This window comes from Hemitrygon akajei, chromosome 22 (assembly GCF_048418815.1).
Source record: "Hemitrygon akajei chromosome 22, sHemAka1.3, whole genome shotgun sequence".
NCBI classification, from domain to species: Eukaryota; Metazoa; Chordata; class Chondrichthyes; order Myliobatiformes; family Dasyatidae; genus Hemitrygon; species Hemitrygon akajei.
In genome coordinates this window covers 52,201,736-52,214,943 of record NC_133145.1, presented here as the reverse complement: position 1 = coordinate 52,214,943, position 13,208 = coordinate 52,201,736, and the positions used below count along the sequence as shown (strand labels likewise).

General features: G+C 40.4%; 1 protein-coding gene across 4 annotated transcripts in view; it reads left to right on the top strand.

The window, feature by feature from the left end:
* Positions 1-9,303: 9,303 nt before the first annotated feature.
* The window catches only part of LOC140714723 (inward rectifier potassium channel 16-like), a 181,937-nt gene continuing 178,032 nt past the window's right edge, over positions 9,304-13,208 (top strand). For all 4 annotated transcript variants that reach the window (XM_073026226.1, XM_073026230.1, XM_073026227.1 and 1 more), the window contains exon 1: positions 9,304-9,515. The gene's annotated coding sequence lies outside the window, so the exon portion shown is untranslated. The remainder of the gene's footprint in view (positions 9,516-13,208) is intronic.

Sequence of the window (13,208 nt, the reverse complement as noted above, 5' to 3'; positions counted from 1 at the left end):
CTGACAAACGCAATCCAGCTTGCCTTCCGCTGAGTGAACACTGGAGGGCAGCACTGATGGGAGGGGCCAGCACGGAGCCCAGTGTGGCCCCCAGCGCCTCTGCTTTCTCCCACACCACTTCTCACATCTCCTCCCCCGACGGTTGCATCAGGCTTCAAGTCCATCTTTTCCTTTCCTGTTCCGTACTTCTTTATCTCTACACTGGGAACAGTTTAATCACAAGTAACCATTACTGGTCCAAAAACTCCCATAACCCTCCTTGACCTTGCTGCTTCCCATGAAAATTCCATTCCATTCTCTCAGTTTATCTGGCTCCTCCATATCTTTTCAGATGATGATAGCTTCAATATCCATTTTTCCAAAATATCTTTGTTTTGACTTGACCACATTTACTCCTTCACCATAGCCTTTTCTTCTTCATAGTTCTTCACTGCCTGTATCCTATTATTTGGACGTTTGTTTTCACCATTCCTCTTCCGATACAGAACAAGCAGTTCACCTTATTTTCAATTCCACTCCACAAGTCTCCACAGTCAACTGATCATCCTCTAATTTCTGTCACTTTCCATGTAATATCATCATTTTTATCCTTCCCAGTATTCCCAATGGACCGTTCCTTCCATGACTCCGTGTTCACTCTTAGATTTCCACCATACCAATTCCACTTAAAACATTCCCACAAGAGTTATTCCTCTCCTGGGGTTGGTCCTGGTGTACATGAGTGTGTGGGTGGAAGGGAGGAACGAGGCTTCTTTTGTTGCTGTTGCTTTGTAGCTTATATTCTGCTTCGTTATGTTCTCTGTTGTCCTGTAATTCATTATGAGCATGCTATGTTGGCACCAGAGTAAGTGGCAGCATTTGTGGGCTGCACCCAGCACACCCTCGATTGTGTCGGTTATTAACACAAATGACATATTTCACTCTATGTGGCGATATATACTTGACCAATAAATTTGAATCCTGAATCTTGAATCAGAGATTAACACCAGTCAGTGGCCCATGGTGATAGCAACATCTCAGCAACATTCGACAACCATATAGAGATTGTATATTCATTGTTGGGAACACCTTTAGTCAGTCCATTAACCTGAATTTTTATTTACCTTCATTTTAATTCTCAATCCCACTCTTGCCTGCCAGCCTGTGGTCTCTTACGTTCTGCCAACAAAACATAGTGTCATCTTAAGGCAGAGCTTTTCATTTTCTTCTAATTCAGTGCATTCCAGCCCTCAGGACTCAAAACATTGAATTCAACAATTTCAGCTAACTAGCCTTTCCAGTTTAAGTCGGAACTGTCCATTTCTGATGAAGACATCAATTTAGGTTTTTCTCTGCACAGCATATTGCCTGATTGGCAGAGTTCTTTCTCGGAGATTTCTTTTCAGTCATGTGTCCAACAGCTGAATTGTTTTGTAACTCACAATTCAAGTATTTTCTTTCCTACTAATTCTCAATCATTTCTTCCAAACTGATTAGTTATGCTCAACAAGCCATCACCACCCTTTTTCATCTGGTAATATGTTTGTGTCATTTACTCTCTCCTGGTGTCTGCCCTGTCTCAGATATCCCCTTGTTTATTTCACCCCTCCCCTTCTCTGCAATTTAAAACATGCTTTTTTGACTCTACCTAGTTCTGAATGAAAAGTCACCTATCTGTAACTTTAATACTATCACTTTTTACACTGATGCTTCTTGACCTGCAAAGCATTTTCTGTTTTCACTATAATTCAAAGCTTGTGTCGACGATTATTTTGTGGGAATTTTGTGATATGTGCGGTCTGATGTAACTCACAGCTATTTCACGTTCCAAAGGTGGAAATAACTTTACGTGCTTTCACCTTTGCAACCATCCCATACAGTTTATGTGAACAGGTCACACCCCCACATCACTGACAGCTCATTTAATTCCAGGTTTTATCAAATTGCATGTTTCATTTTCTGTTTACATCATCTTTTACCTGTACTGCATGAACTTTACAGACCAGTGGAAGGAAAAATGATTAAAGCATGCTATACTCCTTTGGACATTCAACAGATATCTCATACATTTGCCCTGCAATCTTCCTTGCATTTCACAGCAGTTGCAAATAAATATTAACAGGCTCGAAGCCAAGCATGAAATTATGCTTAACCAGAGGACAAAACACTGAAAGTTCAGAATGGGCCATCAGCTCCTGAAGGAGTTAATGCACCTTGCAGGTCAATGGGTTTTGAATCAGAAATAGTTTCAGCTGACTTGTCCTTTTTCTCTCCTTGTGTTACTTTACTGAGCGTCATTCAGGGATGTCGTTCATGTTTGGAATGGTTCTATCTATTCACCCACTGTGGGATATTTTGTTTCATTTGAAAATATGGCATCCACTCTAAAGCAGATAAAATACAAGAAAAACAGTTTATGCAGAGGCAGAACCTATTAATAAGAACAAGTACTGATGAAGGGTCTTGGCCCGAAACATGAACAATTTATTCTTCTCCAAAGATGCTGCCTGGCCTGCTGAGTTTTTCCAACATTTTGAGCTTGTTGCTCTGAACAATTCTTCCTTCCATTGAAGCAAATTCTCCCTTGAAATATTATGGTCCTGTTCTTAATAAGTGTGCTGTTTGTCGTGGGGATGGGATAGAATATTGGGGCAGTGTTTTATCTAAAAGAGCCAGCAGGCTCATTGATCAATTAAGGGCAAAATCATTTTTAACATTCTATTTTCAGTCTAGCCATATCAGTTTGAAGTTTGTGGAAAGCAGTAGGCCAGATAATAAAATACCTCTGTAAATTCTCTGCTCAGTAATCCACACTTCAAACAATAAAGCCCCAGCCTGCCCAAACTCTCCTTTTAACTCAGGCTCTTGAATCCTGGTGATGTTCTCATAAACATTTGCAGTCTTTTCAACTAAATGATGTCTTCCTTGTAACAAGGTAACCAAATCTGTACACAGTACTTCAGGTGTGGCCTCATCGATGCCTTGTACACCTGCAACATAATGTCACAACCCCTATATTCAGTGCCCTGATTGATGAAGGCTAGCAGGCCAAATGATTTCTTTACCATTCAGTCTACCTGGCCCACCCCTCTTAGGAAACAAGGCACTTGTAGTCTTCTGTTCTACAACACTTTCCATGGTCTTACTGTGAACATCCTACCCTGATTTAACTTCCCATGGTCTTACTGGGAACATCCTACTCTGGTTTAAATTCCCAAGTAGCCCACAGAAACATACACTCAGTGGCCACTTTATTAAATACATCATACACCTGCTTGTTAATGCAAATATCTAATCAGCAAATCATGTGGCAGTAACTCCATGCATAAAATCATGCAGACATGAACCAAGTGCTTCAGTTGTTGCTAGACCAAACATCAGAATGGGGAAGAAAAGCTATCTAGTGATTTTGACCTTGGAATGATTTTTGGTGCCAGACAGGGTCATTTGAGTATCTCGCGTACTGTTGATGTCCTGGGATTTTCATGCACAGCAGTCTCTAGATTCTAGTTCCTAGTTTATAGAGAATGATGCGAGAAACAATCACATCCAGTGAGAAGAAGTTCTGTGGGCAGAAAAATGCCTTGTTAATGGAAAGATTGGAGGAAAATGGCCAGACTGGTTCAAGCTGACAGGAAGGTGACAGCAACTTAAATAACCACACATTGCAACAGTGGTGTGCAGAAGAGCATCTCTAAACACACAACACATTGAACCTTGAAGAGGATGGGCTACAGCAGAAGAAGACCATGAACATACACTCTGTGGCCATTTTATTAGACACAGCAGGTATCTAATAAATTGGCCATTGGGTGTATATATCTGCCTCAAGTCTTTCAAGAACTTTATTTAATAAGTATCTGTTACTTGACTTTTGAGGTTTAAAATAAATACTGCAAAGCATAGGAAAAACTAATAGCAGCACATTTCATGTATGTCAAGCCATAATAAAAGGGTGATTGTCACTTGCAGCCGACAGTCCCAATTTGCTCTGGCCTTTATATTTAGAAGTGTTTCCTGATTTCATCCGAAAGGGTTGTTTCTAATTTTCAGACTGAGCGCTGTATAGTGCTGAAAATTCCACCCAGTCACCAATTTTCCTTTGAGGGCGTGACAGGGCACCGTCAGAGGAGTTTCTGCCTCACAGCGCCGAAGGACCAGGTACAATACAATACAATACAGGTGCTGTCCGTGTGGGGTTTGCAAGTTCTTTCTGTGGCTACAGGGCCTTCTGGTTTCCTACCCGCCACCCGCCCCCCCCAAATTTGCAGATTGGTAGTTTAATTGACCAATCTCAATGCCCCTACAATGTGCAGTAGAATCTGGGGGTGGGGCTGAGATAAAGAATAGCGATTAATGTAGGGTTAGTGAAAAAGGATGCTAGGTATTTGGTACAGACTCAACAGGCTGAAGGGTTAATTTCCTTTCAACGTCTGTTTATGACTCTATGAAATCTTTGAAAACCCACAGATTGGACTGTAGTTCCTGGTTGCTCCTTTTCCTGTTGTTATTTTGGGCGACTTTGAATTGGAGCGGTCTGCAGATAACGAACACTGAGCTGAACTGAATGCGGACTCTTTCGATTTTGTGTTCTTTTTATAGTCCGTGTTTTTGTTCGTTTTTTCCTGTTACCATTAGCGCATTCATTTTTTATGCATGCAGGGGGGAGGGAATGACATTTTTCTTTAAATGGAATCCATGATTATCTTTGCTTCGTGACTGTCTGTGTAGAAGATAGATCTCAGGGCCGTATACTGCATATACTTTGATAATAAATGTACCGTAGATTCCGGATTTTAAGCCGCTACTTTTTCCCCACATTTTGAACAGCTTTGAACTCTGCGGCCTTTAATACGGTGCGGCTAATACATAATTTTTTTCATGCCGCCAAAAACATTTTGCCTCGTAACAGTAGACCAATAAAATTGATGAGTAGTTCACAGAGGTCCAATGAAATTGTACGATAAATCAAGCGCACTTTCACAATTAAATTATTGTAAATCAGTCATTTGTACTCACCCTCATCAACATGGAAAACACTCGAAGAAAAGCATTGTGCTGCCTTTATGGCAGTTATTTAGTTTATAATATTTTCGCTTAGTAATTCATTTGTTAGTTAAAGTTAGAACTGTTTTAACTATATTTGTTTTCTGTACTACATCGCGGGATGCTATGACGTCACACCCGGTTTCGCCGCGTCTTGTGGGAAAAATGCCGTTTGCGATAAACGGGATGGCGGGGGCGAGCGGCGGAGCGGCGGAGCCAAAACGCTGCTTTTAAGTTAAAGGCGATCAATAACTTTTCCTGGTAGGCTGCAGTATATATATTTTTTACCAGTCGTTAGGAGATATTGGAATGTTGTTCAGTAAAAAAGTATACGCAACGTATATTTAAAAGTAGCCGCGTTACAGGCACGGTTCGAAAAAAAGCATTTGCAATATGTATTTGTTTATGTTACCATATGGATTTAATTAAAAGTTAAAAAATCCTCACGTGTAATATCTTTCTGTGTAAATATCTCATATTACAACGTGGGACACCTGCGGCCGAAAATCCGGTGCGGCCGAAAATCCGGTGCGGTCTAAAATCCGGTGCGGCCTGTACAAGTAAAAAATTGATTTTCTTTCTAAAATTAGAGCCAGCGGCTTTTAATCAGGTGCGCTCTGTAGTCCGGAATCTACGGTACTTTGAATCCTGTGAATATTGCATTTTCAACCTGAAGCCTTCAAAGGCAGCTCTGGAAGTCGATGTTTAAGGACCCAACCTGCTTTAACTGTTTTCTGTATGAATTATGGCAAGTGGGATGGGGAAATAAAATTTCTTCCATCCCAAACCTCAGATTGCTTTAAGGAATCCTGTAGTGTATATACATATTGGGTTGCTAGCATTGTACTCAGTGAGAAATGAGGAAAATCTACCCATTCCATCTCCTGGAGTCCATGGCATTGGAAAGAGAACATCATACTGCCATCCCACTTATTTTGAAATCTGTGCTTGCACAAGAGAGCTAAACAATCAGAGTCCCCATCTCCTCCTTTTCCTCTTCAAACCTCTTTTACTCCGAGACAAAGCAATTACACAATTTCCACATCCTGGCAACCTTCATTTCAATATGAATTCAAGATGGAGGTGAATCAGCATTTAGGAGGGATATTGAGAATCTGGCTCAATGGTAACACAACAACAGCCTCTCATTCAGTGTCAGCGAAACCAAAGAGTTGATATTGACTACGACAGGAAAAAATACAGGGGCCCATAAAGTTGTCCTCATCAGGAAATCAGAGGCAGAGAGGGTCAGTAACATCACATTTCTTGGCGTTAGCAATCAGAGGATCTGTCCTGGGGTAAACATGTGAGTGCCATTTCAAAGAAGGCATGACTGTGATTTGCTCAAAGTTTGCGCAGATTCAGCATGTGATCTAAAACTGCGGTAAACTTCTATACCTGCACAGTGGAGAGTGTCCTGATCCTAAATCGTGGCCTGGCTTGGAAACACTAATGCTCAAGAATGGACCAGCCTTCAAAAACTGGTGGATACAATCTACCAACGAATGCATTTTGGATCACTATCTCATTGCAAAGGTGACACCTTTCACTACAGTGCACTCCCTTCCCGTCACTGAGCACACTTACAAGGGACGCTGCCACAAGAAAGCAGCATCCATCATCAAGGACCCCAACCATCCAGGTCTTCCACTTCCAGTGGCACCATTAAGGAGGTGAATTGTACAAGCAGCTCCAATGGAAATCTTCATATTTTCCCGTTTTCGATTGCTGCAGCTGAAATCCACAACTAAATCCATGGACAATGTTTGTAGTTAGCAACATTGCTTTAAGGAGCTGACAGAAAACCTATAGCTCACTATTTATTTATCGTAACTTTTAAAATATATATACTTATTGTAATTTACAGTATTTTATCATTATATATTGCAATGTTCTGTTGCCACTCAACAATACGACATATGCCAGTGATATTAAACCTGATTCTAATTTACACTCTCTTCTCATTACTACCATTGGCCAGGAGCTACAGGAACCTTACACACCACCGGTTTCAGGAAAAATCATTTCACTACCACCATCAGGCTCCTGAACCAATGTGGATAATTTCACTCACCACAACTCTGAGCTGAATCCATACCCTACAGACTCAATTTCAAGGGCTCTACAACTCATGTTCTCGGTATTATATATATATTTTTTGCACAATTTCTTTTCTTTTACATATTGGCTGTTTGTCATTCTTTATGAATTTTAAAAAAATAAATTCTATTGTGTATTTTTGTTTTCCTGTGAATACCTGCAATAAAATAAATCTCAGGGTACTATATAGTGACATCTATGTACTTTAATAATGTTTACTTCGATTATCTCTTGACATTTACCGGTACTCCCTTATTATTGACTGGAGTCAGGGGAACCAAATCCACATTATTCTGCTTCAGAGACAAACATGCTATGCACTGGGATGTGGCTAATAGTAGAAATGAAACTAATAAATTGTAAATGTGACCTGATTCTACAGCATTGGGAACCTGGGTGATCACAGAACTGAATATTTGACTCCAGTCTCTTGACTCTCTTAGTCTTGAAGCAATTATATTCACAAAGAAATGTATATTTTCAGTGGTGGGACAGTCCAGTACACGAGGGAACCAACTCAAACGAAGAAGCAGAAGTTCAGGGATGATCCTAAGAAGCATTCCCTCAAATAAATGGCAGTGGAGCTCAGTAAGCCTTGCGATCTGAGACCATCAAGTCAAGTCAAGGTTATTGTCGGTTAGCTATGTACATGTATACTGCTAAACTGGTTTCTCCGGACCAGGGTTTAAAGCACGGTAGTACACATGACACACATATAACACACAATAACTGAGGAATGTAAGAATGAAATCTACAAATGAATTACACATAGGTAAGCAAAGTCAAGTGTATAAATTATATATTGTAGGGTATAGTACAAATTATCTAGTGACACTTTGAATTTGATGTGGCAGGAAGTTCAGAAGCCTAATGGTCTAAGGGAGGAAGTTGTTTCCCATCCTGACCGTTCTTGTCTTTATGCATCAGAGTCTCCTGCCTGATGGTAGAAAGTTAAAGAGGATGCTGGATAGATGGGTGGAATCCTTAATAATACTAAGGGCCATGCATATACAGTGGCCCTGATAAATGTCCCTGATAGATGTTAGGGAGACCCCTATGATCCTCTCAGCTGCTCTCACTGTCCTTTGCAGGACTTCCAATCTGATACTCTGCTGCTCCCATACCAGATTGGAAAACTGATTGTCAGGATGCTCTCAATGGTGCTCCTATAAAGTTCAGTGAAGATGAGGGTGGAGCCTCACTTGCCTCAATCGCCTCAGGAAGTGGAGGCACTGCTGTGCTTTGTTGTTCAGGGAAGTGATATTGAGGGACCAGGTGAGGTCATCCATGAGGTGAACACACAGGAACTTGATGCACTTAGCTCTCTCTATGGAAGAGCCATATATGCACAGAGGGAGGTGGTTCATCTGCACCTTCCTGAAGTCCACAATCATTTCCTTGGTCTTCTTCACATTCAGACTGGTATCTATATGCACCCGTATCTAAGATTATTAGAAAAGTTCCTTGCCACTGCTGTTCCTTAGTTCAACTGCTTCATTGTTGCTGGAAGCTCAACGATTTTTGTATCTTTGCTGACAAGGGCACCTACCATTTCACAGGCATCTTTGTGGTTGTTCTGCTTGATGTAATAAGATTACTTTCCTTTCATCGGGAATGAAAGCAAACTAGATTTTCCCAGGGTTTAGCTGCAGAAAACCTGCAATCTGTTCACAGCGATAAATTGTACATTTCCAAAAAGAATGCTCAATAGCTTTTGATAGGATTCAGATTGCATGTCATTACTGTTATAATACGTTTAATCGCCCAATTCATCTAAACATGAATTGGATTGACACTGGCTGTGCCAAGTCTACAGGGATAAACAGGTAAATGTTTAAATACATCTTTGTTCTCCAAAACAGTATCCTGGCTAGATGTTTATCTTCAGTTGACTGCATCAGATTATTATCAGCAAATATTTATGTAATTTGTATGCATTGATAAGTGGCAGTGCTACGAAAGGCTAAACATTACAAGTACCCAAATTATTATACTGAGCAAGTGTTGCATGCAGACCTTGTTTTAAATACAGTAAAATAGATTATTACCTGAGCCCTCCCCCACTTCCGACCCCCTTCCCCACCCACTTCACCCCCCTTCCGAATGAGCAAATAGACCTACCTTATCCAATTATATAATGCAAGCTTGCAATAATTTATCAACCCGAACCCTCAAGCAAGGATTTGAGAGACAGCCTCCTCGGGGAGGTGTCAATGTTTAACCTAAATGCTGTTCCGAACTCTTTGCTCATAATAAGCAAACAAAAGGTTCCAATCCTTACAGCCCACTAAGAATCTGCCAGCCTCTCACCAGGTGTACTGGGGCACCAAGGCGTCCTTCCCCAGCTCCTCACAGTTAATCCGGAGGTGAGACGGGAAGTCGTGTGAAAGGTAGGATTGGACTTTTTTGGTTTCTTGGACAGCATTGTTAAAAAAAGTTCGGCGGTGAGCAGTAGTTAAACTTTGTGAACTGGAGCTAAATTATAACCGGACCTTCTGTAAAAAGGAGCTGTGTTCATGACCTTGAACTCAAAATGTATTAAGTGGGATTCGCGTGCCAGTTTTATATAAACTACCTGTGATGTAGTGATAAAGATCGTCTTTAGATAAATGCATAATTGAGGTATTTTCTAGGACTGATATCAGCAAGATATTTTCCTTTATAATTATCAGCTTCATTGTAACCTTTTTTTTAAAACAGCGTCTGAGGTTTATCCCCCGTAACTATAGATTACATGAAATCCAAACTCTTGATGACTTTCACATAAATTTGATGCGTAACTTAAATCCTGAAAGCGGAAGTGAGATTTATGGATAAATTGCCCCTCCATAATGTGGCAACGTAAAATGGAAAGAGACTGAAAAACGGATCAAGTAGAGCAAAAAGTTGATATGCATTCATATTCATAACCAAAACTAATGTGGAAAGTGTCTTCAGTACTAAAGGAGTAGGTGGCTTCTAAACAAAATAAATGTTAAGATCTTCTGGTTGCCTGCTTTCATCTATTTAATTATTAGCACCTATTTTTAGCTAAATTCTTCAGAAACTGTATAATTCATGGACAGGACAAAACCAACAATAGGAGAAATTCTAGAAAAATTAAAGATCTATTATTAAGTAAACAGTCATTGATGATTTTGAAACTTCTTATTGATACATTTTATTAGGAATCAGTCATCAAGAAGGTTTCTGTTGAATTAATTGGCAAATACTACAACAACAACTTGCATTTATATGGCAGAGTAAAATCAAATTACAAGTTGTATAAGGAAATGTTTGGGCAAATGATCCTGGAAATAGGCACTAGTGTGTGATTTTAACAAACAAAAGAGAGATCAAGAGATGTAGGTTTAGACGAAGGAAAACGTGAGGTCATGGGGAATGGGGTTACGACTTTGCTAACCTAGGATGTGGTGCAGGTCTGGATGAAGAAATACGATGAGAGGACTTGTTGTAGGCTAGGATCTCGAGGTTTGTTGTTGATGCCGTGCCTTTAACTTTTTGAGGTTATGCAGAAATACACTGGTTGCCTAAATATCTACTTCATTGTGAATAGTAAAAAGGGGAGCACTTGATCACTTGATCAGTTGACACTTCTCTCTGTTATTTGGAATAGATTAACTATATGGGGATAGTAGCATAGTAAAGGAGCAGGAATGAGGAAATGTGCTTTCAAAATTAAATCTAACATATACTGTATGGGGTAAAGGTCAGTTAACACATTTTCCACACAACCATGATAGAAATTTGGAAACCTCTCCCCTGAAATGCTGTGGGTTTGAGTACAGCTTGAACTCTCCAGTTTTGATGAAAGGTCTCGGCCCGAAACGTTAACGGTTCATTCTCAGCCTGGCCAGCGGAGTTTCTCTAGCGTTTTGTGTGTGTTGCTTGAACTTTTCAGATTGTGATCAGTAGAAGCTCGATTAGATGAAGATGTTAACACTCAAAGAACAATTGCAGTCAAGTGGAGAGAGATATGATCAGCCATGCTCCAATGTCGGAGCAGGTTTATAGCATATTCCTGCTACATGTCTATAAATATCGGACTGCCTCTGTATTTCCCTGTTCCAGGTCTGTTCCATGATTTATCCCCTTCATAAAATGTGACATTTATTTGAGAAAGTATCTTTCTTAAAAATAAACAATATACTGTATTCAACATCTACTGCTGAATTAGCCCAAAATATTGTTGAAAGGGAAATTCACTACCATTCTCTTGTCTCCTTTTGTTAGCTCCTTTATAAATCTTCTTTACAGTGAAAGAGTTTTGGTTTGCGTGATATGATATGGAAAGCACCACTAGTAAATGTCCCATAGAGTTTCAAGTGAAATTAAACCATGTCTCCGTAGCTTCATCTTCCCATTTGTATTTTGCAACATTTATGGCAAACTTACAAAGGCTTTTGCCAAAAGAATTGACTGTGTAAATGTACTACTGGCAGATAGTTGTGCTGATGTTCCTTCACTTCTAATCTTAATTCTTCCAAGTGACGTTCAGACTTCACCTTTCAAAGGTTCATCAAAGTCAAAGTAAAATTTATTATCAAAACACATGTATCTTATATATTACCTTGAGATTAATTTTCTTGCAGGCATTTGCAAAATTAAAAAAAACAATTGCATTTCTGAAAACTATACATAAGCAAAGTCTAACAAGCAACAAATGTGCAAATGAAGACAAATTGTGCAAAAAAAATACTGGGAATATGAATTCTAAAGAGTCTTTGAAAATTAATCTGTAGGTTGTGGAATCAGTTAGAGTGGTGGTGAGTGAAGTTATCCATGCCGGTTCAGGATTCTAATGGTTGTTGGGTAATAAGTGTTCCTGAACCTGGTGGTCTCCGTACCTCCTGCTGGATGTTAGTACAAGAGAGCATGTCCTGGAGAGTGCAGGTCCTTAATGATGAATGCTGCTTTCAAAAGAGATGGTTGTTGACTTCAGGAGAGCGACCACTCTCCACTGAACATTGACGGCTCCGCCGTTGAGATTGTTAAGAGCACCAAATTTCTTGGTGTTCACCTGGCGGAGAATCTCACCTGGTCCCTCAACACCAGCTCCATAGCCAAGAAAGCCCAGTAGCATCTCTACTTTCTGCGGAGGCTGAGAAAAGTCCATCTCCCACTCCCCAGCCTCACTCTCTGGTTCGGGAACTGCACAATCTCGGAACGCAAGACCCTGCAGCGGATAGTGATGTCAGCTGAGAAGATCATCGGGGTCTCTCTTCCCACTATTACAGACACTTACACCACACGCTGCACCCGCAAAGCTAACAGAATTGGGAAGGACCCCACGCACCCCTCACACAAACTCTTCTCCCTCCTGCCATCTGGCAAAAGGTACCGAAGCATTCGGGCTCTCATGACCAGACTGTACAACAGCTCCATCCCCCAAGCCATCAGACTCCTCAATACCCAGAGTCTAGACTGACATCTACATCATTTATTATTATATTGTAATTTGTCCTCTACTGTGCCTATTGTCGGGTTTATTAATTATTGTACTGCTCTGCACTGTTTTGTGCACTTTATGTAGTCCTGTGCAGGTCTGTAGTCTAGTGCAGTTTTTATGCTGTTTTACGTAGTCTAGTGTAGCCTTGTGCTGTCTCACACAGTCTAGTGTAGTTTTGTGTTGTTTCATGTAGCACCAGGGTCCTGGAGGAATGTTGTTTCATTTTTACTGTGTACTGTACCAGCAGTTTATGGTCGAAATGACAATAAACTTGACTTGACTTGACTTGTGGCAGTGCTCCTGGAAAATATGCTCCAGGGTGGGGGGAGGGCTTTGCCTGTGACGGACAAGGCTGAATCCATCTGGGTTTACTCACCTTGGCTTGACATTCAATGTGCCACAAATATGTTTGCTAACACTTCACAGCCATCTTAAATCAGAGGTTAAGAATTGTGCTAATGAATGCAAAAGCTTCACTCGTGGAGCATAAATTTTGTAGGAATGCCAGGGAAAGCTGTCTGATTTCTAAGTGGCCATTGAAAACAGCTTCTTCCCTTCTGCCATCCAGTTTCTAAATGGACATTGAACCCATGAACACTACCTCACTACTTTTTATTTCTGTTTTCTTTTGCAC